The sequence below is a fragment of the Stenella coeruleoalba genome, assembly GCF_951394435.1.
Source record: "Stenella coeruleoalba genome assembly, chromosome: 7".
In the NCBI taxonomy this organism is placed as follows: Eukaryota; Metazoa; Chordata; class Mammalia; order Artiodactyla; family Delphinidae; genus Stenella; species Stenella coeruleoalba.
The window spans coordinates 56,586,018-56,613,362 of record NC_137153.1 but is presented as its reverse complement, the minus strand read 5'-3'; the positions used below and the strand labels follow the sequence as shown (position 1 = coordinate 56,613,362).

General features: G+C 42.5%; 1 protein-coding gene across 6 annotated transcripts in view; it reads left to right on the top strand.

Moving 5' to 3' along the window:
• SH3GL2 (SH3 domain containing GRB2 like 2, endophilin A1) overlaps positions 1-27,345 on the top strand; it is a 680,775-nt gene that overhangs the window by 78,992 nt on the left and 574,438 nt on the right. Inside the window, exon 1 of one of the 6 annotated variants that reach the window (XM_079927989.1) lies at positions 26,199-26,247. The exons of the other annotated variants lie outside the window; for them this stretch is intronic. The gene's annotated coding sequence lies outside the window, so the exon portion shown is untranslated. Of the gene's footprint in view, positions 1-26,198; positions 26,248-27,345 lie in introns of those variants that run through there. 6 annotated transcript variants of the gene reach the window in all.

The window sequence follows — 27,345 nt, the reverse complement described above, 5'->3', positions numbered from 1 at the left end:
ATATTTGGCATTCAGCTTTATCTTCATGACTTTTGGACATCTGCATTCATCTTTAATTTACTGACTTAAACAAGGAATCGTTATCCTTTGATAAATGGAAAAACCACTATCACTTATCATAAATAGAGGTATAGGAAATTATCATACAAAAAAGAGAGTCAAGTCCTACATACTCTTGCTTGAGTAAATCTGTGAGCTTGAAGTTTATTCTGCTTTTGTTAAAACAGGAGATTAACAAATGTTAGACAAGCAGTAAATACCCTAACAATACACTGAAGCCTTTTTCCCTCACTAAATCAGAACGATTGTAAGAAGACTAAAGCAAATGATATCTTCATTGAGGGAATCAGTGTAATTGAGGATACAAGTCTGCACCAACTATGTTGTTCAAGACTTGCCCCCTCCCACAGTTTCACTGTGTAAATGGTCGGCTCTTCTCTGACTGTCAGGGAATTTTCTGCCCATGATGTAATTTGATTATGTATCATAAAAGCCAAGGTCATTTGTTTAGAGCAGCACTGAGTCATCTGTTCTGTGCTTAATGTTCAGAAGGGTGCCCCAGGCGTGCTTCAGGAGAAGCTCTTGACATCCTGTAAAATATGGTAAAAGCCTGTCCATCATTAGGATAGTGTAAAACATGAGCAGTAGGAACCTCAGGATTAGAAACTCAGAGACCTCCGACATCCTCCTGGTTTTCCCATTCTGAGGGCCTGTGAGACCTCGGACGAGTCACTAGTCACTTGATTTCATCTCCACCCCCACAACCCCCAGTCCCTAAGTTCCACAGCCGAGGCAAGATGGACTTGGACGTGCGTGTAGGTTCTGACGTTCATGCTTCTGCTCTTGTTCGCCTCTGATTCATATCTGAGTGGAGCTATAATCATCTTTCTAAAGAGCAAATCTAACGTTGCTCCTCTGCTTAAAACTCATCAGTGGTCCTTATGGCTCCCAATATAAAGCCCTTGTCAGTCCCATGAGAGAGTTTGGAGTGTGGTCGGACGCTTTTTACCTACTTAGTCTCATCTCTCACAGCTGTGTAAGTGTGAGATTATCTTTTACCCCACACTGTACACACTTACCTGCTTTTGGGCCTTTGCACCATACTGGCCTCTTTGTGGAAATTCCCCTTCCCTCTCTTCCACTTTATACTTGACTAATCACTGCTTCTCTTTCAGGTCTCAGCTTGATAATTTCTTAGGTACCCTTCCCTCATTTGGTATGGGTTAAATGCCGTTCCATGTGCAATGAAAACTGCCCATAGTGCTTCTCTTAAGTATGGGGCTTGGCCCACTGCACTGCTTGTTGGTTTATTTCCCTGTTGGTATCCCCCAGTGTGGGTATAAAGAAAGGGACTCTGTTTTGCTCTTCATTGTTTCCCTAATGCCTGTTCCTTAGTGGGTATTCAATAGACATTTGTTGAATGAATACATCCTTCCTGTTTCTCTTCTACTTATCCATATTTATGTATGTTTAAAAGGGGTTCTCTTGTGTATGTATTTCTTTGTTTGGTTTTTTTGCGGTACGCGGGCCTCTCACTGTTGTGGCCTCTCCCGTTGCGGAGCACAGGCTCCGGACGCGCAGGCTCAGCGGCCATGGCTCACGGGCCTAGCCACTCCGCGGCATGTGGGATCTTCCCGGACCGGGGCACGAACCCGTGGCCCCTGCATCGGCAGGTGGGCTCTCAACCACTGCGCCACCAGGGAAGCCCTGTGTATGTATTTTTTACTTTATTTCTGCTTAAAGATACATCACATATTTTGAGTTAATTTAGAAGTTGAATTAAAACATGCTCTTATAAAATTGTAAATTTTTAAATTTAAAATAAACTTCCTTAATTATAAAAATGGCTAACATGGTTGTTAACTCATTAATAACCCAAACCAACCCCATAAGGGCATTATTATCCCCATTTCACAGATGAGAAAACTGAAGCACAGAGTGGTTAAGTAAGTTGCCTAAGATTACGCAGGTTTGGTGGCAGAGTTAGGATTTTCGTCCAGACTGGCTAGTTTCAGAGCTGATAACTGCCAATAATTCTCAACAACGCGTCCTATTCCAGCCTTAAATGTCAAACTAAGAAATATCTGAAAGGGTTTAGTAATCAGTAAGATAAAGATGAACATCTTAATAGAAAAATTAGAAAAGAATATGGAAAGGCAATTCAGCTTTCCCTTGTTGTCCACAGGGGATTGGTTCCAGGACCTCCACGGATACCAGAATCCGTGGTTGCTCAAGTCCCTTATATAAAATGGTGTAGTACAGTTGGCCCTCTGTGTCTTCAGGTTCTGCATCTGTGGTTACAGAGGGCTGACGTTATAGGAAAGGACTACAAGTGGTCAGGATGCAAATATAAAAATCATGGAAATCAAACAGCAATATATGACATTTCTCATTATTTACATCGGCGTGGATTAAAGGGATGATAACGTTCTGAGTCAGCAAAGGTAAGTATGTGGGCTCTCGTTTGATGGTGGGAGTATAGATGTCAGCAGTTTTCTTCCTTGTAATTCTGTTTTTAGGACTCTATTTACAGAAAATAAATGTATGAGCTTGCAAAACTTGTGTACACAGTTGTTCATTTTAGTAGTTATTGTAGTGAAAAGTTGTAAAGAACCTAAATGTCAAATGATAGGGGATAGGGAGGTAAATCGTGGTATGTCTGTATCGTGGAATATCTATAGCTATTTTGTCCATAGGGGAGGATTTATCAGTGCAGGGAAGTATTCACGATGATTGCTAAGTGAAAAGAACAGGTCATAAAACAGATATGCAGTAGGCCTAATAAAGGGTAAAGAGCTACAGTAGTAGGTAAAAGACACTGAGAATTTATATGTCAGGCACTTTGCTATAAGATCATTTTTAAAATTAACATTTAAACAGTGGTTTTTCCTGGTCAGTTGGGCTTATGGATGAGCAGTCGGTGTTTCTGCATTTCTTCATCTTCTGTAATTAAATTTTACCTATCACTAAATTTTCTTTCCACTCCATCATCCTCACTTCTTATTCCCATCCCCACTTCCTCAGGTTAAATTGAAAGCAAGGAATAGAAGAATCTTGCAAGCCATCTCTGGGATTGGGAGCAAACCCCATTTCCAGCGAAGTTCTAGAACTGTCAATCAATGTAGGTCTGCTCCTCTAGGCGTTTGGCTTCACAGCATTAGAACACCTACCTCGCCCTCCATAGAGCCCTGGATTAAATTGTGCTGCTTGGGTTCTTTCTGAAGGCGTGGCTGCTTTTCCTGTTCCTTCAAGAACTGTAGAGGCCTCATGAATAAGAACGCTGCTAATGACTTTGGCTGCCATTTCTCTTGAATGATGTTTTCTTCTTCCAGATCCCTAGTCTTATCCTTAGGAAAGACAGTGTCATGGCTTTGACTCTGTTTTGCATAAAGGGAAAGAGGGTAGCTAGGACATGTATGGTATAAAAGAGTGCTTCTGCAAGATGCTCTCTGTCATTTGGTGCCTACTGTCCAGCCTCATTCTTCAGCCCCTGTACCAGGAGTCTCCTGGGCATCTGTCACTTCTTAGCTTCTCAGCAAAAGGCCCGTAGGCAGTGCATCCCAGCAAAGAAGAATGAAGCATGGTGGAGACTCTCTAACAAGATAGGAGACATCCCAAGTGATTGCCTTTGAACATGAATGCAGAATTCTGTTAACAGCCTCTCGTGGGCTTCCTTCTATTGAGGATAGAAAATGCAGAGTTTAGGGCATAAATAGAAAAATTATACCTTCTTTGCACCCCAAGCAAAATAGAACAGAGTGGAAGAACCATGACCAGGAAACACAGCCTCAGTCATGAGATGGGCCGGCCACCCTCAGCTTCCTCCCAAAGAGGACACGTCTGGCGGGATCAACCCGAGCACTGAGGGTGGCTGCGGGTTGGGTACCAGTGTGCCTTTATGGATAGTTTGGCTTTCTCTGGGGCCTGGCGCTCTTTAATGGCTTCAGTGAAAAGTGCTTCAAGCTCTTAAGACGAATAGGCTGTGAAGTCATTTCTGGATTAAAGCTTGTTTTTCCAGCCTTTGCAGAATCCCTTTAAATTTCTGGAGCCAATATTTGTAAGTTGAGAAATAGGAGTTGAAGACTCTGCCTCAAGAAATTTGTTTTCCAGCTTAGTAATCCTGCATATACTAAATGGACGCTTTTACTTGCTGCAGAACTTCAGATTTTGGTCCTCTTAAGTGTTTTGAGACTTGAATATTTAAATAGATCCCTGAGAAAGAGTGATTTTTGAATTGACGTATATGTAGCATGATAGAACTTTGTTACCTATGCATTCTGGTCTGTGCCCTTCTTAGGTGGTTCTCTGAAGAGTGCAAGAGTTTTGCAGGACATTTCTCTCATAATTGGGCATTACTGGTGGAAGGTGGGGTGTGAGTCTATTTGATTTGTAAGATTTTTAGAGCAGGTTATTAAAATATGCTTTTAAAGCTATTCAGTGAATTATCTTGATTTAAAAACTATCTCCATGCAAGATAGATTCTTACTTGTATCAGTATTTTAGTCTCTTTTTGTTCCTGAATGGACCGTTGGAATCCTGAAGTCTTGGTTATGGAGTACCCATGGACTGGGAAAAGGTGTACAATTCTGTTCCTGTAGATTAAATTACTACACTTTTTCATTATACTTCTGAAGATGCTTTCCCTTTGCCTCATGCTTCATTTCGTAGTGATTCTCACCCCAGCCTACCATCTCTGCAGGTAGTTTAAGGCCACTTACACTTACGCAGTGGTTCCCAAACCTGGGTGTGCATCAGTCACACTTGGTTGCTACTGCATGGGAGTCTGAAATAGATGTGAGGAGGGGCACAGACATCGCCATTAGAAAACTCAAAACCCCTAAAACAGCTCCTCAGCTTTAGGGACTGCTGTCCAAAGGATCTTCTATTAATACAACAAGGGGGAGAGATACCTACCAAGACCAAATAAGTCTGAGAAATATTGGAAACCAGGGTAAGCATGTGTCTGTACCGCAGGGCTTTGCTGAGCCTAACCATCACAAAATGTTCAGAGTCCTTAAAGCAGGGTTTGACTACGTACAGTTGATTTACTCATCCTCCTGCCTGTTTCCTCCCCGCTCCCCTTCTATTCTTCTTTTCCTTTTTTCCCTCATTCATTTCTCTTTTTTAAAAAAATTAATTTATTCATTTTGGGCTGGTTGGGTCTTCGTTGCTGTGCGCGGGCTCTCTCTGCTTGTGGCGAGCAGGGGCTACTCTTCGTTGTGGTGCGTGGGCTTCTCACTGCAGTGGCTTCTCTTGTTGCGGGGCACGGGCTCTAGGCGCGCGGGCTTCAGTAGTTGTGGCGCATGGGCTTAGTTGCACCGCAGCAGGTGGGATCTTCCCGGACCAGGGCTTGTACCTGTGTCCCCTGCATTGGCAGGCGGATTCCCAACCACTGCGCCACCAGGGAAGTTCTAGAATTTTCTTTTCTGATGCCAAACCTCTTCCGTCAAACGTTGGCAGTTGTTGTAATGTCGGGTTTTTTTCTTTTTTTTGTTTTGACCGCGCCCTGTGGCATGTGGGATCTTAATTCCCTGGCCAGGGATCAAACCTGCGCCCCCTGCAGTGGAAGCGTGGAGTCTTAACCACTGGACCGCCAGGGAAGTCCCTGTAATGTCCATTTTGAAATGCTGTGGAAGTCCCTCAGTCCACTGCTCACCCTCCCTCACCCCCCACCATCGTGGTTCAAGCTGTGACCCAGCATCTCTCCCGCCTCCAGTCAGGTCACATTTTAGCCAGAGGGATCCAAAGCTGAATATATCTTTGACACTTACGTGCTTAAAACCTTTCAATGGCTTCTGGTTGCACAGACTAAAATCCTAAATCACGAGCTGCAAGGGCCTGCCTGATCTGACCCTTGCCTCTCCACCCTGATTTAGTGCCAGGTTTCCACTCGCACTGTGCTCTGGTCATCCATCTGTGTTACAAATAGTAGGCGTTAAATCGATTACCTGCCGGGTTCTGTGCTAAGTTCTGAGTGTAGGGAGGTGAATAAAATACTCATTCCCTGCCTTCGTGGAACTGGCAGCGTAGTGTGGGAGACAGACCAATAATCCTGCAAATGTATGGTTAGACATTGTCATAAATGCAACAAAGAAATGCTGGGGTGCCATGACGTGAGGTCATACCTGACGTCGTGCTGTGGAGAGAGACCACACTCCCTTCACGCCTAGGAAGAAGGTTCAGGGTGCTTATCAGGGGCAGTAGGGGAAGCTCTTACCAGCAGAGACAATTCCAAATGTGAGAAAGGGACCATTATTTGCACATAAAGAGCAGATGATGGTTTCAGAGATACCTGCATATGTTAATTCAGAAAGGATAGCCTTGAGGATAGATACTACTTCTTGTATTTTACTGAAGCTAGGATCTTGGAACATATCTAGCTGGAGTAGTTTCTGTTGAATAAGTAAGATTGTATGATCTGATCTACAGCAATAGCTTTCTTATCAAAGACCATATCTCTGGCTTTTCAGAGTGGATGATCATAGAGGGTCTCTCTGAGGATGGGAATTTAAACTGAGAAGAAACCAGCCCTTTGTGAAGTTGCCAGTAGAACAGGCAGATGTGGGACTCTGCAGCCAGGCCTTTGTGGCTGGATTGTGTGTGCCTGTCCTCCCCTCACCCTGGGGACACTTCAGTCCTACTCATCCTTTAGCCCTTAATGCAAGTGTTACTTCTTGGAAGCCCCTTCTTGGATCTGATAGATTAGATGAGGTTCCCCTTTAATCCGTTTACTGTGGTTTGATACTGTGCATTAATATTGTGGCCATTTGATTAAATGTTTATCTCCTTCACTGGTCTCTAAATTCCTGAAGGTAGGGATCAAGTTTCTCTTTGCTTACTTTTGGGGATGGTGATAAGGATAAGTAACATAAAAATAGTGCTTACCATTTAGCTTAACCCCATAAAAAACCTATGGGGTAGGTACTATTACACCCATTTTACTGATGAGGAAACTGAGGCACAGAGAGGTTAAGTGTCTTTCCCGAAGTAAGGCAGCTATTAAGTGAAATAAGTCAGACAGAAAAAGACAAATACTGTATAATATCACTTATATACGGAATCTAAAAAATAAAACAAACTAGTGAATATAACAAAAAAGAAACAGACTCACAGATATAGAGAACAGACTAGTGGTTACCAGTGGGCAGAGGGAAGGAGTGAGAGGCAAGGTAAGGGTAGAAGATTAAGAGGTACAAACTACTATGTATGAAATAAATAAGAGCTCCATCAAAAAACAAACAATCCAATTAAAAAATGGGCAGAAGACCTAAATAGACATTTCACCAAAGAAGACATACAGATGGCCAAGAGGCACATGAAAAGATGCTCAACATCACTAATTATTAGAGAAATGCAAATCAAAACTACAGTGAGGTTATCACTTCACACTGGTCAGAATGGCCATTATCAAAAAATCTACAAACCATAAATGCTGGAGAGGGTGTGGAGAAAAGGGAACCCTCTTGCACTATTGGTGGGAATGTAAATTGATAGTCACTATGGAGAACAGTATGGAGGTTCCTTGAAAAACTAAAACCAGAACTACCATATGTCCAAGCAATCCCACTACTGGGCATATACCCTGAGAAAACCATAATGCAAAAAGAGTCATGTACCACAGTGTTCATTGCAGCACTATTTACAATAGCCAGGGCATGGAAGCAACCTAAGAGTCCATCTACAGATGAATGCATAAAGAAGATGTGGCACATATATGCAATGGAATATTACTCAACCATAAAAAGAAATGAAATTGAGTTATTTGTAATGAGGTAGATGGACCTAGAGTCTGTCATACAGAATGAAGTAAGTCAGAAAGAGAAAAACAAATACCGTATGCTAATGCATATATATATATATATATATATATATATATATGGAATCTAAACAAAAAATGGTACTGATGAACCTAGTGGCAGGGCAGGAATAAAGACGTAGACATAGAGAATGGACTTGAGAACACGGGGAGGGGGAAAGGTAAGCTGGGGCGAAGTGAGAGTGGCATGGACATATATACACTACCAAATGTAAAATAGATAGCTAGTGGGCAGCAGCAGCATAGCACAGAGAGATCAGCTTGGTGCTTTGCGACCTAGAGGGGTGGGATAAGGAGGGTGGGAGGGAGACGTGTGTATATGTGTACATATAGCTGCTTCATTTTGTTGTACAAGAAGCAATTATACTCCAATAAAGATCTAGTAAAAAAATTTAAAAAAATAAATAAGATACAAAGATATATAGTACAACATAGGGAATGCAGCCAATATTTTATAATAACTATACATAAAATGTAACCTTTCAAAATTGTGAATCAGGGACTTCCTTGGTGGTCCCATGGTTAAGAATCTGTCTTGCAATGCAGGGGACGCCTATTCGATCCCTGGTCGGGGAACTAAGATCCCACCTGCTGCGGGGCAACTAAGCCTGCATGCCACAACTAGAGAGCCTGAGTGCCGGAACTACAGAGCCCCCGTGCTCTGGAGCCTGCGCACCACAGCGAAAAGCCTGTGCGCCACAGTGAAAGATCCCACGTGCCACAGTTAAGACCCAATGCAGGCAAAAAAAAAAAAAAAAAAATTGTGAATCACTGGGCTATACACGTGAAACTTATATAATATTGTACATCAACAATGCCTCAGTAAAATAAATAAAAACAAAACAAAACAAAAGCAAACAAAAAACACAGTAACACAGCTGTTGATGGTGGAGGCAGAATTTGACCCTGGCAGTCCATCCTTTGGAAACTGGAGTAGACTTTAAATCAATCACTTAGTGTTTCATTTATTCAGTCAGTGGAGCAGAATAGAAGGTCTGGTGGTAAGTAGTGCAGGTGTATTGTGGTAATTTGGTATACAATAAAGGCAGCATTTCAGATCAGTAGAGAAAAGAATGGGTTGTTCAGTAAATGATGTTTGGATAGTTATCTGTCCATTTGGAAAACTGGATCCTTTTATCACACTTTATACTGAAATGGATTTTAAGTGGTTGGAATGTATAAAGGTAAAAGAATATAAAGTAGTAAAAGGAAAATATGGGTTCTCTTGAACTGGAGAAAAACTTTCTGAACGTGATTGATAAGGTGCAGAGACTGTACAGTAAAGGTGGGCGATTTTTTGCTACATAAAAATGAAGAGCTTCTGAGTAGCAAAAGCATCCTAAATATGGCTGTAATGACTAGTGGGATTAAGATATGCAGCATACAACAGCTTTGGCAGGTGTGTGGGGTCAGGGGTTACTCTTATGTCCTGCAGGTTCCTCCTTTTTGGGAGCCACTTAGGCAATGTGTTGATATGTAAGTTCCCTTTGATTAAGGCATTTCTTAGAATTTATCACAGATAGGAAAGTAGGAGGTGTGGTCAAAGAGAGATGTTCAGAATTCATCACTGTGTTAATGGTAGTGAAATATTGGTGTGGTCATCCAGTGGATTTCTGTGTGGCTAATGAAAATGACGTAATCTAGATTAATTCACAAGAACACCTTTCCTTGATATCACCGGGGCCAGGGGGTAGATTTTAGCAAGATGTGTATAGTGTGAACCTATATGTAAAATTGTAGGCAGGACCTGTATCCGAACATGTGGCTGGGTGCATGTCCGGAATAAGGTTTACAATGTTAATAATTATCTCTAGATATGTCTTTTAAAAGTTTTCTCTTAAATTTTTTTGGATGTTATTTCTTTCAAAGGTATATGCTCATTGTTTGTATTTTGTTTTTAATAATAACAAAACTATCCGGAAATGAGAATAAATATCTAAGGTGTATTTTTTTCCAATCTGAACAATTTTCCAGCTTATGAAATAAAATAAAATTAAGACTTTTTTTATCCTTTTGTAAATATTTATTAAAATTTTTTATTATTTAAAGAATTTTTATGGAAGTATAGTTGATTTACAGTGTTGTGTTAGTTTCAGGTATACAGCAAAGTGATTCAGTTTTATATATATACATATATATACACATATATATGTGTGTGTATATATATATATATATTCTCTTTCAGATTCTTTTCCCTTATAGGTTATTGCAAAATATTGAGTATAGTTCTCTGTGCTGTACAGTAGGTCCTTGTTGGTTATGTATTTTATATACAGTAGTGTGTATATGTTAATCCCAAACTCCTAATTTATCCCTCCCCTCCTTTCCCCTTTGGTAACCATAGTATTTAAATTCTTATATCACTTATTTTTGGCTCCTATAAATGCTATTCCCACTTTTGTTCTTCCTAGCCACTGTATTAGGGATGTTTGAAGTATTCAGGGTACTGAACAGAAGGTCAAACCCAAGGAAGGAAATGGGGTTCAGAAGCATTTTCATTAAAATTGCATGAATACTGAAGTTTATTCCACAGCACAAAACCTTACTGCATGAGCTGGGTCAATGTTTAATGGAAACAGCCTTTTAAGCATTCTTAAACTCTCTGTTTTTAATTAAACATACTATGTTCTTTAGCCTTAAAAGATGGAGTAACTAACACAAAGGAAGGGAAAAAAAGCATCAGCGTCAAAGATAGGAGTATAATGTCGAAGGGAGAATTTCAAATAAAGCACCCACACACACAGCTCCCTCAGAGATAATATCAAACAGCACAGCTCGTTCAGATTCTGATCTTTTTTCAGTTAGATCTTCAGAGAACAGTTTAATAAAGCATTAATTATGTAGCAGCCCTACACACACTGTAGACAGGGATAATCTCGCTGCACAATTTTGCTAATGATACATCTATAGGATACTATTTCTATCCTAATATATCTGTTCTTTAGTGACTAGGGGTAGGCTTATTTTAGAACCACAAGCAGCATTTGATATTCAACACTCTATCTGCTTCAATGGCTATATGTACCACTATTTTGGATTTTGTGGGGAATCACTTCTAAGAATGGTTTTAAGATAATCTGCAATGTGTGGACAAATTGGGGATTTTTAAAATAATTTTTACTCATTGTTCTAGGTGAGGAAGATTGGAAGGCAGAGCATAGGGAAGGACGGGATAAATTGTCTACATAGGTGAAAAATGCCACGTGAATTTAGGGTTTAGGGTTTAGGATATGGAGATTGTAATATGTTGATGGAGCTGCAGTAGGTAACAGATCTCTACAAATTTTTTTCTTTTTCGTTAGCTCTATGATAGAACACTGTGATTTTTTCCCCCTTTAATCAGTGTGTTCCTCAGCCTTTTAAACCATTGTATGCACGCATCACCCGAGCTTTTCTTTTTCTTGGATGCCTTCTGCGTGTTGTCATATCTTCATCTTTATCACAGCACTTGGCATCTTCATCCCATTTAGGTCCTGTTTGGTGGTTTTTGTTGTTGTTGTTTGGTTGGTGAAGCTCCTGTTGTCTTAAGTGAGATCATACTCTTTACTCTGAACCAGTCTGTTACCAAAGGACATATAGCAAAATGGGTGAAAGGTGGGAAAAATAAACACAGGACTTAATATTCAGAGGATTTTTTTTTTTTTTTTTTTTTTGCAGTACGCGGGCCTCTCACTGCTGCGGCCTCTTCCGTTGCGGAGCACAGGCTCCGGACGCGCAGGCTCAGCGGCCATGGCTCACGGGCCCAGCCGCTCAGCGGCATGTGGCATCCTCCCGGACCGGGGCACGAACCCGTGTCCCCTGCACTGGCAGGCAGACTCTCAACCACTGCGCCACCAGGGAAGCCCTCACAGGATATTTTTAGAGCTCTCTGCTTTCCATGAAATGGTCGAGTGTAATTAATGGCTCATGTTTCCGTCTTTGGCCAGCCGTTTTTCTTTAACGGATGAAATGCTGATTTTTTTTTTCTTTTTTTGGCGGTACGCGGGCCTCTCACTGTTGTGGCCTCTCCCGTTGCTGAGCACAGGCTCCGGACGCGCAGGCTCAGTGGCCATGGCCCACGGGCCCAGCCGCTCCGCGGCATGTGGGATCCTCCCGGACTGGGGCACGAACCCGTGTCCCCTGCAACGGCAGGCGGACTCCCAACCACTGCACCACCAGGGAAGTCCCGAAATGCTGATTTTTAACTGCATGTGTGCGCTTGTGTGTATGTCTGTGTGTGTCTGTGTGTGTATTTGGTTCTCCAGGTTCATGGAAAGGAGTGTGGTTATTTTGTCTAATGGCTATGTGGATAGTATTTCCTTTTAGCTCTTGTAAAGTATCCTTTTTAGTTGTTACAGAAATCAAGTCTTTTTCCTACATTAGCTTCAGAAAAGGTGAAGTGGTATATAAAAATAAACCATGGCAGTGAGTAAATTAAAAAAAAAAATAGGTATAGAGGAGAAACCCAGTGAGTGGTTAAATGACATTGTTAATTTTCAGGTTCTCTAGAATGCTTAGGTACAGCCAGAAGTAATTTTTTTAGATCATTTGAGTTTATTTGGTGACTGTTGAATCCTCAGAATTTGGATGTGGTCATTGCAGGAGAGAGTCTCATTGTGGGAATCCAGAGTAGGTTTGATTCTGTCGAATAGTTATGAGTAATTCTAGTTCTAGTAGTTACAAAAGAGAAATGATCAAGCTTGGGAATCATGAATTGTATTTTTAAGCTGGGGATTTTACAGATCATTTGACATAAGTGAAACTGAAACCTCACCATTTTAAGGGCATTTGAGAAAGCCTTCTGGCTTAACTTGATGAAACCTAACTCTTTCTTCCCAGATTCTCTTCCTCCTTTTGAAAACCAAACTGACATTCTTCATATAAAGTGCTAAAAAAATGCAGAACTCTGTTTATTGGTGGTAAGACTTAAAAGAGGAAAAGACTGAAGAATGACAATGAGATATCCTTGAATTCTCCTCTGGACATGAGGCAGAATGCTCTTGGTGTCCCAGCACCCCTTATCGGGATCAGGTTAGCTAGGGACAGAAATGATCTTAAATCATGGGACCATGACTTGAAGTGGGGCTGCGGGGCTCCTGGTTTTTTTTTTAAAAAACGCTTGCAATAACCTTTGAGTTCGCTCTCAGTGCATTGTCTAACAAGCCAGGTCTGTCCTGCCTCTCTTTTGCCCTGAGGCTTGGCTTCTTACACACTGCAGTAGTCCCTTGGTATCCCAGGGGGATTAGTTCCAGGACCCCGCCCAGATACCAAAATCCACGGATGCACAAGTCCCTTCTATAAAATGGCCCAGTACAGTTGGTTCTCCATATTCACAGGTTCTGCATCCGTGGATACGGAGGGCAGACTGCACCTCAGCCCACTTGTCTCCCCCAAGATGCATCGTCACATGTAAGGACATTACTTCAGCTTATTTACCTCAAAAACCTACTCAGTGGTGTCGGTTTGATTGCTGTCATCTGAACTCTTTTAGTTTTACTTAGGTCGTTTGTGGTAGGTCACATTTGAAGTCAATTAATTTTATGGCTGGGTTATGATGAGGCATTCAGAACTATCTCTGATTCAGTACATTTCATCCAAAACATTTTTGTGCGACTTTGTCTTCTCTCTTTCCAAGTGTTTTGTAGTGGCTTCTGCTGTAGAGGCCACCAGCTGCTTATCTCTTTCACCCTTGCCTCCAGGAGATTGACAGGTCTGATTACTGTCAAAAGGGTGGATCTCGCCCTCCAGGTGAGACTTGACCCCTTGTATAGGGAGGAGTAGCCTGGTCTCCTAGGGCCGTAGCAGTATAAAAATAACAAATATTACTGATTTGAGAAAGAAGGATTACCAACGATGGTAGCAAGACAGTTGATTATGATATCTTCCTCTTTATTCATCCATTTTTTGGGAAAATGGAGTGGGCACAGATAGGAAACACCTGTACCAGAATGGAAAATTTTCTTGTAAGAATAACAAAGGACTTCTATTACTGAATGTTTTTTTTTAATGTTTGAACTAACTGCAGGGTGTTCAACATAAAAAGAAATCCTACAGTTATTCTAGAAATTGATGTGCTGTCAGGAAAACTGCCTTAAATCCCCTTTGGAGTGCATTCAGATGCTCCTATTGTGGTATTTTTTTGGGAGATTATTTCCCTTGGGTAGCAAGTGTTTGTTTTATTTTTCAGTTATAGGCAAAGAGCCATATTAATGATGGGGGCCTGGACCCCGTGATGGAGCAGTGGTGTGTGTGACTCTGATTCTTGAGATATGCTACACATGCTTGGGCCTGTGTTGAGAGCTTGGCTCCGTTCAGGAAGATTTGTTTATGAGAGATCTCCTGATTTGTTAAAATTTTTCTGAACGTTATTTGAATCCAATCCTGTTCATTAACACCCCAGAGTTACCTGTATAACCATGTTCATAGGAACATGAGTCACAAGAGCCAAAAGGTGGAAGCAGCCAAGTGTCCCTTGACAAAGGAAGGGATACACAAAATGTGGTCTATCCATACAGTGGAATATCGTTCTGCCTTAAAAAGGAAGGAGTTCCTGTCACATGTTATACGATGATCCTTGGGGACATTATGCTAAGTGAAATAGGCCAGTCACAAAAAGACAAATACCGTATGATCCCACTTATACCTAGAGTAGTCAGATTCACTGAGACAGAGAGTAGCATGGTGGTTACCGGGGACTGGGGGGAGGGGGAATGGGGAGTTAGTGTTCAGTGGGTAGAGTTTCAGTTGGCGAAGATGGAAGTTCTGGGGATGGACGGTGGTGATGGTTGTACAACAGCGTAAATATACTTAATGCCACTGAACTATGCACTTGAAAATGGTTAGTGTGGTAAATTTTATGCCTATTTTATCACAATTTTAAAAAATCCAGAGTGGATCATTCTGCTTTGTTTTGGCTTCGGGGCACCGTGGGGGTGTGGCTCTCCCCGTCCTATGATTGTTGATGGAAACTGTCGGCTGGAAAGGACCTTAGACTTCCTCAGCTCCGACACTCATTTTGCAGGTGAGAAAGCCGGCTCTCAAGTGAGGAGATTTCCCCGCTTCATTGGTGGGCATAGTCCTCCAAGGTACGGCTCACCCAGTTTTCTGTGGAGGCAGTATAGACAATATTAAGAGGCTGGCTGTGGGGTCCTAGTACTGGGCTTCACTCTGCCTCTGCTACTTAACTCAAATTGACACAGATGGTTCAATTCTCCTATCCTGTTTCTGAATCTATCAAGTGGAAAACATAGTAGTATCCCATGAGGTTGTTATGAGCTGATCCATATTAGCACTTAACACTTAGCATAGTGTTTTTCCATACAGTAAGTGACAAATGAATGGTAGCTGTTTAAAACCTGGTGGTCCATGGGTTAGGACTTGGTGCTTTCACTGCTGGGGCCCGGGTTCGATCCCTGGTCAGGGAACTACAATCCCACAAGCCGCACAGTGCGGCCAAAAAAAAAAAAATTATTATTGTTCTTGTCTTGTTGCTGTTAATAGCTTCTGCAAGGAGGATTTGGAGACCAAGGTGTTGGGATCGAGGCTCAGCGGTAATTACGTCTTAGTTCTCTGTTCTGAGCTGAACTGCTTAGCGTGTCCTTGTCAACCGGTGTGTGAGCGGGGCAGAGGAAGTGCCTGTCGTGGTGTGGCTGTGAAGGAAGCAATGCGGAGCCTGACAGAGCTTGGTTCATGGTTATGAGCTGGGTCAGTCGTAGCGGTTAAGCGGAGGTCGCCGCGGGCAGCAGGCCTCGCAGCTGCAGCTCTGCAGCCCTGCAGCCGTGGTCGTCAAGAGCAGTGCCGAGAGTAGACGTGCTCGGCTCTCGTCAAGGCCCGAGGCTGCAGGTGTGTTCTCGTGGGCCTGTTTTCCGGGGCCTCCTGAGGGAGGGCTCCTGGACTCCTCTGGGTCGGGTGTCCCTAGCAGTTGGCCCGAGGTAGGCCTGCAGGTAGGACTCGGCTTAGTTCAGGGCAGGGCAGAGGTGTTAAGTGTTTTCTCACAAGTACTTCTGTTTCTGATCCAGGTGCTAAGCACCCCTCACTACCGACTCATTGTCTCGTCAGCCCTTTTTTAGCTCTTCCACCAGTTTATGGTGGAAGACTTCATCCAAAATTAAGCTTACCAGGGAGGTCATTTGTGCTCAAGGCAAATTCATGTAACACATAGGTATGGAGCGCCTGTGTGCCTAGCCGGGGATAAGAGGCTGGGGAGCTACAAAGAGAAATGAAATGATCTTGCCCTGGCGAGGCTCAGCACTCTACAGTCAGTATACAGTCCTCGCCCCTGAGACCTGAGAAGAACTGGGTAGAGATGTTCATCTTAGCCCAGATAGCATCTCGGTGAGGAGGACTGGGGCCAACATTGCAGTCTTACCATGTATTACAAGTGTGTGTGTGAGTTTGTGTTCAGTGTATATATAAACGTTCATGTGTAGGTGAAATATATATGGTAAACTTCCTATCAAAAAATTCATGGTGTGGGGCTTCCCTGGTGGCGCAGTGGTTGAGAATCTGCCTGCTAATGCAGGGGACACGGGTTCGAGCCCTGGTCTGGGAGGATCCCACATGCCGTGGAGCAACTAGGCCCATGAGCCACAACTACTGAGCCTGCGCTCCACAACGAGAGGCCGCGTTAGTGAGAGGCCCGCGCACAGCGATGATGAGTGGCCCCTGCTTGCCACAACTAGAGAAAGCCCTCACACAGAAACGAAGACCCAACACAGCAAAAAAATAAATTAAAAAAAAAATTCATGGTGTGAGGTTTGTCATAGTCTCTGACATTCCTGGTTAAAGAATCTCCTAATATTGTTGACCTCCAAACCAGATGAATCCTGAATGACTTTAAAACTCCGGCGCCAGAGTGGACAGAGGACGTGGCTTCCTGTCCGGGTGCGTGCACACTCACCCAGATCAGGGTCAGGCAATAAGTCAACTAATTATTTTATCTGCTCTAAAATTTCTGCACTTGTCCACAAGATCACTGTCACTAATGGCTTATTTTTTTCAGTAGTCTAATCCAGTGGTTCTCAACCCTCACTGCTGGGTTAGGATCACTTGGGTTAGCTTTTAAAAAAATGCTCAGACCCCAACCTTCCCCAGACCAATTAAACTCAAGTGATATTACCGTGCAGCCTGAGTTGAGAACTGTTAGCCTACCCTTTACTTGAATAGCATCTCCTTTCCCTTTTGATGTGAGCTATGCTAGTCTTCTTGCTTTAATGGCATGGCTATGCCAGTTGGGTTTTTTCTTGTTAGCCATCCTAGAGGTTTTTTTTTTTCTTTTAATAAATTTATTTATTTATTTTTGGCTGTGTTGCGTCTTTGTTGCCGGGCACGGGCTTTTCTCTAGTTGTGGTGAGCGGAGGCTACTCTTCGTTGCGGTGCGCAGGCTTCTCATTGCAGTGGCTTCTCTTGTTGCGGAGCACGGGTTTCTAGGCACCTGGGCTTCAGTAGTTGTGGTACGTGGGCTCAGTAGTTATGGCTCGGGCTCTGGAGTGCAGGCTCAGCAGTTGTGGCGCATGGGCTTAGTTGCTCCGCGGCATGTGGGATTTTCCCGGACCAGGGCTCGAACCCACGTCCCCTGCATTGGCAGGCAGATTCTTAACCACTGCACCACCAGGGAAGTCCCATCCTAGAGGTTTGATATAGGAAACAAAAAGCTAAAATTAGTTTAAGAAGTTTATGTCAGATTTAATTGATGCTCTCTAGTGAAGGGAAAGCTTGATATTTTCCTGAAGTCTGAGCTGCCTAACATTTTCTGTTTGACGTTTTACTTTCTCTCCTTTAGGTGAGTAAAGAAGGAATTTAGTGTTCCCTGTTCTCTGTCCATCAATGCTGAAAGCTACCACAACGGATAAGTAAAAGTATGGAATTCAAGATATATTTTGACCAGCTTCACTTCTTGTCTAGGCAGCTTCTTCTCTGGTTGTGAAATGGCAAATTAGAGCGTGAGCAGTTGAAAACGGGGCCTTGCTGTGATTTCCCATGAGTTCATGTGAAAGATGGGAGCACCCCACAAGCACACTGAGCTTCAGAGGAGCACGTTCATTAGCTGTTGCCCTTTCTTCCTTCTCTTCTTATAGATATAGAGGAAGAGAGTTTGTGTGCCAGGGAAAGGACTACTTTACTATGGCTCTTTGAAACGGTGACACGTTTAGCTGAAGGATTAAGTGAAATAAATCATATAAGGCCTTTTCCAAAGCATTTTTTACAGGCTTACTATTCATAGTCCGTATATATTTACATCATATTCTGGGATGTGCATAATATGACCTGCTTCTTCAAAATTTGAATGGATGATACTTCTAGCAGCCTCCAAGAGTAGTCTGTTGTTTGTTTCAGCCCATAGCAGAATTGCCTGTATTGAAATTACATGAAAATAATTGTGTGAAACATGATACCATCACAAACTGATTATTCAGACTCATGGATTAAATGAGTTTATTATTATTAACAATTTTATTATTAACAGTTTATTTTGTTTTATTATTTATTGAATACTTTTCTGTCCCAAATATCTGTGTTCAGTGCTGGACGTATTGATGATGTGAAATTTTTTTACCCTGAAGAAATTCAGGATTTTTCTTTCCCCTCAGCTCACCTGTTGAAATTAAAACAGAATCCTGGTGTTTGGGGGGCTGAGTTGCACTTGTATATCAACAACTGAGGAAATTATATATTTAGAAATAACACCTTTTTTGAATTTGGAAGCAGCCTTCTTTATGGTCAGCCCTTATCAGAGAAACCTGTTAAAGGAAACGTTGGTAAACACATTAGGTTCTCTCTCAGCCAGTTCTCACCCACCCAGGTTGGAAACAACAGTTATTTTTCTTTGACTCATCATTTATCAAGTGACATGACAATTTGTTGATGGATGAAGCACAGTGATATTTCAGCTGCTTTGACATTCCCTAGGAAAGCATTGTTTCCTGCAGTTTGAGATTTGCTCAAGTTTTCATGATTCTTCACTGTCTCTCCTTACATAAGACATTTTGAGACAGAAAATAAAATGACTCAAGGCTCAAAGCACAGGAGTTGTCATCTGGATTTGAGGTTAAAATTCAGTAACATAAATGTGGAAATACAGTTTAACCAATCCTTTTTACTTCTAGTGAATATAAGGCACTTAAAGTCCCATAATTCATAATAATTTCAAAAATAACAACTTTTTAGTAAATTAGCTCTGTTTTGGTGGATGGAGATCTAGGTGACCCACTGACACATAAAGGTGATCTGTTCTTTCACTATCCTTATCAATAATGGCGAACTGATGCGAGCGTCTTCTGCTTCTGCATCACACTGTTGGTGTCATGGGGGGATGCAGAGCTGATGAAGACGTGGTCTTGCCCTCAGTGGGCTTTAGTCCAGCAGGTGACAGTGCTAGTAATCAACATTATCCGGCCCTTAATGAAAAATAATTCAAATAGCCTAGTGGCACCCCCTTTTATAGGTAGAGCAGTGACATGCAGAGAGATAATAGCTTGCTCAGGATCACAGTTTATATGAGAGAGAATTAGAGTTTCCACCCAGGTAGTCGGGGATGTACAGCCCAAGAACCAAATAAGTAGTTTAGGTGAAATTTTTCTGGGATTTTGCAAAGGAGGATTGAGACTGAAGAGAAGAAGCAAAGATGCCCAACCTTGTGTTCAGGCAGATCCATTGAGCACTTTTTGGGTCATGGTCTTTGTACCTACGAAACTCTGACGGGTAGCGGGGGTTACAACTCGAATGCCTGCAGGAGCCCAGTGGGTAGAGTGAAGCCTGCCAGGTGGGGCTGTGGCGAGCTGGAGAGCCTCTCCACGGGGCAGCCTCGAGGTGTAGCTGTAGCCACGGCAAGGTGAGCTCTGTATGACTGCTCTTCGGAAGGGCAGCTAATTAAAGGTCTGAAAAACATCTGTGGGCCATGACAAGTTTGTGAGTCTCGAGTGTGCAACGCTGGACGTGTACTTGAAAGGCGGTTGGGGAGAAGTTTTGAGAATGTGGGAAAAACACTTCGTTCTCTAAAAGAAATTTATACAGATCACATTACAGAGCTATGGCTGAGCTCTGTGAGGCTGCCCCTGAGAAGGGCCTGGGCTCTCATTGGGGGGTGGGAGGCTCTTGGAAGTTACAACAAGATGCACCACACTTGGGCTTCTCAAAGCGTCATTATGCTGCCCCGAGATCTCCAGGCCACTAACAAGCGTACCTTCTGATGCAAGTGTACGGCTCAAGTACTTCTTTGCTAAGTAAGGTGGAGCCCTTGGTACCATTCAATCCGATTTTTCCTAATTTGGTCAGTGTGTTATGCAGTGTTAACTCTCTGGGCCTGGATTTGGTTTGAGGCCCCATCTTACTGGAACTTGGCAACCGTGGACCAGTTCTGCCTTCTCAAGATTCTGCTTCCTCAGGGTACTGGAAGGATGAAATACCAAAATACACATAGGGCTCTGACATATGGCAAATGGTAGTTTCCTTTCTTTTCATCCTTTTCATTGATCACTTGATTTATGGAAGGGATATCAAATGAGCTTTTCTGATCAGTGCTGTGTGTAAGCCAAGGGCTCTGATGTTTTAAAATATTATTTTATTTTTTATTGAAGTATAGTTGATTGACAGTGTTGTGTTAATTTCTGCTGTACAGCAAAGTGATTCAGTTATACATACATACATATATATATATATTTTAAAAAATATTTGTTTTCATTATGGTTTATCACAGGATACTGAATATAGTTGTCTGTGCTATACAGTAGGACCTTGTTGTTTATCCATTCTGTTTATAAACGCGTACAGCTGCTCACCCCAGCCTCTGGCTCCATCCCCCCCCCCCCCTTGGCAACCACCAGTGTTTTGAGGGCTCTGATTCTGTTTGCAGTCTGTTCTGGCTGACAGGCTGGCTTGGGCATTAGGAGACAAAGATGGGAGTGAAAGGCCTGTTTCTATTCTCAGGTTTTTGATTTAGGGTGAGAGACACGTAAAGTCGGAAGTTTGATGGTGGGATTGGTTTCAGTGTTTGGATACCTTTGGAATGGCTACAATGACTTTAATGGGGTGAGTGCACCCTGCAGTGGGAACTGAGAATTTAGGGAGACCCTCGCAACTGTTAAAACATATACTTAAGGGGGCTTCCCTGGTGGCGCAGTGGTTGAGAGTCCGCCTGCCGGTGCAGGGGACACGGGTTCGTGCCCCGGTCCGGGAAGATCCCACATGCCGCGGAGCGGCTGGGCCCATGAGCCATGGCCGCTGAGCCTGCGTGTCCGGAGCCTGTGCTCTGCAACGGGAGAGGCCACAACAGTGGGAGGCCCGCGTACAGCAAAAAAAAAAAAGAAAAAAAGCACTTAGATTGTCTTCTGTATTCTGTAAGCTTGTTAGCTGATCCACTGGAGAACTGTAATAAAAATAGGGCAATGACCCCTTAAAATAAGGCCTTTTATTATGTTATAGGAACACTTTTTTAAATGAATAATTTATATTTACTGATCCCTTTCTTTAGGTCGTAGGCTCCTTACACTAAAGTTAATACAGTTAAAACATTACTGTCTGGATAAAGAAAAGTTGTTAATAATGCCAGGGTGTTAAATAAAACTCTCATTTCTCTTCAGTGAAGCATCTTGTTTTGAATCGGCAATTAACGTTTTCCCCCGTTTCTCTAAGACTGTACTGAATCATTATGACAAATTTCATTTTATGAAAGATGTGAATAACTTCTTTAATTAGTTTTTGTTGTTTATGGTATAGACATTATATATGAATATAACTTGCAAATAGGAAGATATGCTTTATTAGTCTTTTATTTCATAAAGTTTAACAATTATTTTGCTATAAAGAAATACACAGGTATAGTAATTCCATCTGATTTTAAGACAGTCTTGTAATAAGTAAGTGGATGACTCGCTTTTTACAAGTCTTCTAAACTTGTTTTTGAAGCCGTTTTTAGAGAAATACATCATAAATATTTATTATTTTCATGATTATGAAAGCAAGATTAATTTTTATGGGATAAATATGCATCCACAATAGACATATAGTACATTTTTGGTTCTTTTTTTCATCTTTTCATTTTTGCTTTTGATTGAAATTTATCATGAAAACTAAAATATATTCTACAGTGAAACAAGTTTTCTCTTATCCTCAGGGCACAGCAATTTCATAGAAAGGAAAGCTCATTTAGAACTTTATTGGCTTCAGTTGCATCTAGCTACAGCAAAATCAGAGACGTTGAATTTTCATGGCACTGCAGTGGTATGTTCGAGAGGCGCATGAATTGAGTATGGGACGTTATACCTGAGACTCCATGACTGGTAACCATTATTAAGTTTGTGATCTCACACTGATATTCTCATAGGAAGCTGGTGGATCCCAAAGACATGGACTAAGGCTTTTAGTGCCTCTCAGAACATGTCTTGTTTCACTTTGGTCGTTGAAGCCTTTCTTCTCTGGGAATCAGCGCTGCCCTCGCTAAACCCCTTCGGAGGGATCAGAGAGGGCAGTGCCTTGGCCTCTGTCTGCAGAGCTCCCAGGAGGGGGCAGCAGGAATTTCCCATCCCCCCAGAGTCTAACCAGCTTCTCTTGTCTTTCGGGTCCATCAGGGGAATTGGAACGAGAACTTGCCTATCTGAACACTTTTCCCCATCATACAATAATATGATACCTTATGGTTCTTTAGGCTCTTTTTGCAAGCATTTTTTTATTTCACCCTGGAAACAGCCCTGTGAAGTCCTCAGCTAGTGGTATTGGGTCCAGTTGTACATATGAGAAAGTTGTCTCGGAGGTGAGGGTGCTGGGGGAAGGTCTTGCAGCAGTAGAGCTGGCAGAGAAGGCAAGCCCATGCCCCGTCTATGTGTAAAGAAGTCCAAGGGTTCAGCGGTGGAGTTGCCTCTCGTCCTGTCTGTACTACAGTACTACAGTACTGTGCCTGGGAAGGTCAGGGAGGAAGCACCCTTCCTGGGATACTCCTTGGTGTGGCTTGTGGCCGGACTTGGGACAGTAACTTTTTTTTTGTTTGTTTGTTTTTGTTTTTGTGGTACGCGGACCTCTCACTGTTGTGGCCTCTCCCGTTGCGGAGCGCAGGCTCCGGACGCGCAGGCTCAGCGGCCATGGCTCAGGGGCCCAGCTGCTCTGCGGCATGTGGGATCTTCGCGGACCGGGGCACAAACCCGTGTCCCCTGCATCGGCAGGCGGACTCTCAACCACTGCGCCACCAGGGAAGCCCTGGGACAGTAACTCTTGTCAGTGCTCAGTGCTTTAGGATATGATGAGTCCATATATGTGATACAACCTCTGTGGTGTGAGAAGCACATGACCCTCTTAACATTGCCATACCTGAGAGCTTGCTAGAAATGCAGAATCTCAGGCTCCACCCCAGACCTGAGGAATCATAATCTGCTCTTTCACAAGGTCTGCAGTGATTCTCATGTACCTTAAGTTTGCAAAGCACCAGCTCTAGAATACAGAGGACAAGAGATCCTCCAGTTGAGAATAAAGTGAGGAGGGGAGAGTGTGAGTGTGTGTGATTGAGATGATACTTCATTTTGCATATGTGTGTTTATCTCATGTAACTTTTTAAAAAATAACAAGTTTAATGAGATATAATTCATGGACCATGTAATTTGCTTATTTAAAGGATACAATTGAGTGGTTAGTATATCTACAGACTTGCGCAATCATAAACACAACCAATTTAAAAATTGTTCACCACCCTAAAAGAAACTCTGTACCCATTAACGTGCACTGGCCATTTCCCCTCGAAGCCCACCTGCCTTCCTAGAAGCCCCTGACAATCACTAATGTACTTCTGCCTTTTTGGATTTGCCTATTCTGTACATTTCATATATGAAAGAACTCTTATAACATGTGGTCCTTTGTGTCTGAATTTTCTCACCTAGCATGGTGTTTTCAAGCTTCATCCACGTTGTAGCATGTCTCAGTACTTCATTGCTTTCTTTTACTGTCATTGTACTTGTCGTGAGTTATTTTGAACAGGAGTCAGGAGATGCTGCCTTTTTTCTTAGCCTTGATGAAGTTGAGACAGTCTTTTCACAGTACAGTAGGAGTCAACAAGTGTAATTTAATTTCTTAGTGCAGTTGTTGCTTTCTAATGCCACAAACTCTAGGATCTGAGAGCTGTGTGACGGTGAAATGGAGCATTGTTACATGCTTTCAGTTGAAAAGAATAAAGTATTATTTTCCATTTTCTTTCCAAGTGAAGTTTTGATTCCTTAATTTTCATCCACTTTTTCTATGAAAGCAGTGGTATGCCATCCATGTTCTGCTGAAAACTCTGCCTGTCTTTACAAAATATCCAGCTGATGTTGGTGAAAATTAAAATGACAAAATACTGTTTTCAGATAAATAACAACAATAGCTATATTTTTGGCAAGAAACCACGATTGTCCCTCCTCCAAGCAGTCTGTTCCCCGTGGTTCTGAATGTTAGTAATTTTAAGCTTCCCAAAGGAAGACTGCATTCTTTCCTTTGCTGTCTGTGCTAAGCTCTGAAATTTTTATTTGTCAAATAAAGGACAAATTTTCCTCTAGATGTTTAAAGACCTTTAAGAAATCTGTCATGCAGAATACCTTACTGATGGAGGAAGATGTTTGCTTGGCCCTTGGGCTTTCTTTCTCTTTATAGGTTTATTTTATTTATTTATTTATTTTTGGCTGTGTTGGGTCTTCGTTGCTGCGCGCGGGCTTTTCTCTAGTTGCAGCGAGTGGGGGGCTACTCTTCATTGTGGTGCGCGGGCTTCTCATTGCGGTGGCCTCTCGTTGTGGAGCACGGGCTCTAGGCGCACAGGCTTCAGTAGTTGTGGCTCGCAGGCTCTAGAGCGCAGGCTCAGTAGTTGTGGCTCACGGGCTGTGTTGCTCCGTGGCATGTGGGATCTTCCCGGACCAGAGCTCGAAGCCGTGTCCCCAGCGTCGGCAGGCGGATTCTCAACCACTGTGCCACCAGGGAAGCCCCGGCCCTTGGGCTTTCTGAAGATCATTTCATAATGCATTGTAATGTGTGATGAAAAGGAAAAGAATGGTAGCAAGATATTTTTATACCTGCACAGAAGTCATTTTAGCATTTCATTGCTCTGATGGTGTTACACAGTCATTTGGAGATGCTTACTCTGGTTTTAGCAGTGTGAGGTTTCCCTTTCCCTCGGCTCTCCTCCCTGACTAAGCTCATCTTAATGCCACTAAATTACCAGCGCCTTATTTGGCTGGCTGCCTGGTAAATCAAATGACTGACCGTACTGGAGATCTTGTGTGGCCACTTTCTAAAGGGTTTTGTACTTCTTTTGGACTCTGTCTCCCTCTCCTTCTTTGGTGGGTAGAGTCAATTATTTGGCTCTGTTTGAGAAGGCTCTGGGCAAAATGCCATTTATCTATCTTTTCAACTTTTGGGGACATGCTTTCTTAACGGATCTCTTTGGGAAGTAAGTTTCTTTCTTTAACCTAACTACTATTTTTTCAGTGCTGATCGTTCTCAGCAAATCACAAGCGTTCTGTTCTTCCTCAGCATCCCAGCAAAGTTGCTGTCTTGTGGATGTGCATTTGTGTGTGTGTAATGCTGAAAACGCTTGGTTTCCAAGAAGAGGAAAAAAGATAAAGATCCTTGCCTCTTTTTGTCTTGGAAATGAACGCGACTGGGTTAACCAGATTCCTCTGTTGGACGAAATAGGAAGGATTGGATTGAACCCTTATGTCAAGGAAGTTGACTTGGCTGGATTTCAGGGAGCAAGCTGGGCTGCGCCACTAAAGATTTGTGTCAGGATCTTTAGTAGCCTTGGAATTGGCCCAGGATAGCTATTGTTTTATAGTAGGTCAGACTCTGGGGAAAGGGGCTGGCGACCAACATTGTAGCAACCTTGTGAGCTTTTGTATTACTATTGTTGTTGTTACCACTGTTGCTTTATAAATGGAAAAACTGAGGACCAGAAAGGTTAAGATTCAAATTTCCCTGCTTCCACATAACTATAAGCAGCATTTCCAAGACAGGGGAAAGCTTCCCTGGCCTCCAGGGACCCACAGAGGGGCCCAGCAGCCCGTGACACCCCCTCATTAGTGTAAGCGCCCCCTTAGCTCCATCTGAGAACGCCCTATCCTCCCTCCTCTGAGGGTCCTCTCTCCTTGTGGCCCCTCCCAACTATATTGGACATTTTGGCTGTGTGCTTCTTGCTCACAGGTGCTAAGTGACTAGTAGCAACTCATTGTTGAGTGTTTCTTTTATTTATTTATTTATTTATTTATTTTGCGGTTCGCGGGTCTCTCATCCCTGTGGCCCCTCCCGCCGCAGAGCAAGGCTCCGGACGCGCAAGCCCGGCCGCCATGGCTCACGGGCCCAGCCTCTCCACGGCATGTGGGATCCTCCCGGATCGTGGCACGAACCCACGTCCCCTACATCAGCAGGCGGACTCTCAACCACTGCGCCACCGGGGAAGCCCTGTTGAGTGTTTCTTAACACAATTTGGTGAATCAAAGGTCGACCTCCTGGTGAGTACCCTCTAATGGGCTGAGGCTACGGACCCGCCCAAAGTCTGTTTTGTAGGAAGTGTTTTCTGGGACCTTTCAGCAGTTCTCAAATAAAGTCATGTAATTGACCACCTGTATTTTCTATTAATAAATTTGGACTTTTGAAAAATGTATAATCTTTCCATCTTCAAAATTTCCCCATAACACCTTATTTTTTATTTCCCTCTATTAATACATGCTCATTGTAAAAAACTTAGAACAAAAGTTAAATTAAAAAAACCCTACCCCATTATGAAGAAATCCTTATTAAAGAATTCTATATTTCTTTCCTATAGAAAAATGTTAACACTGGCCTTGTAGAACTCAGTTAAATGGCAGCACAATCATTTTAATCAGTTAATAATTTGCTCTAGTAGTTTAAAAAGTAGTTTCACACCGTTGAATAAGAAAGTTAAAATTTGTGCTTGTTGGTAGGATCCAGAAAGGTGTTTATGGGAACGGAGGTTCTGAGACAGTCGGCATTCTGCCTTCTCCAGGCCTCCCTAATTAATGGTGTGATGACTTTCTAGGATATACAGTGAATCAGTGATCCATTTTTCAGGAAGGTAGCGGCTGCATTTTGTTCCATTGTGGGGAAAACATAATATATGGGTACAACTTCAACTGTAGTTAGTTGGTTGTAGTGATACTTTTTAAAAATTGGAATCAACAAGGAGAAATCTGCCAAAATGAATTCCGTATGCACTAAGCTAATAAAAGAAGCTGCTGTATTTTTTTGTGTGTGGAGGTGGTGGTTTTTTTTTTCTTTTTGTGAAGGGTGTGCAAGAGGGAGAGAGAAGGGCCTGGGAGTTGGAGGAGGCTGCAAATGATAGAGCAGAGTGAATAACTAGATGATGAATCTTGAGGAAATCATGAGGGGGAATAAAATATTGTTACTGTTCTATCAAAAAGTATTTTCTCCTTTATTATTTTAAAAACAAGAAGGTATCAGCCTTTAGAATCATATCAATGATAGGCTGTTTCTTGTTTTGCCTCTTTACTAATAGAGCCTGCAGTTTTAGTAACTTCTTTAATTTCTGTTTGAAAGAGACTGGTAAAATTAGTTTAAGTAGTTATTTT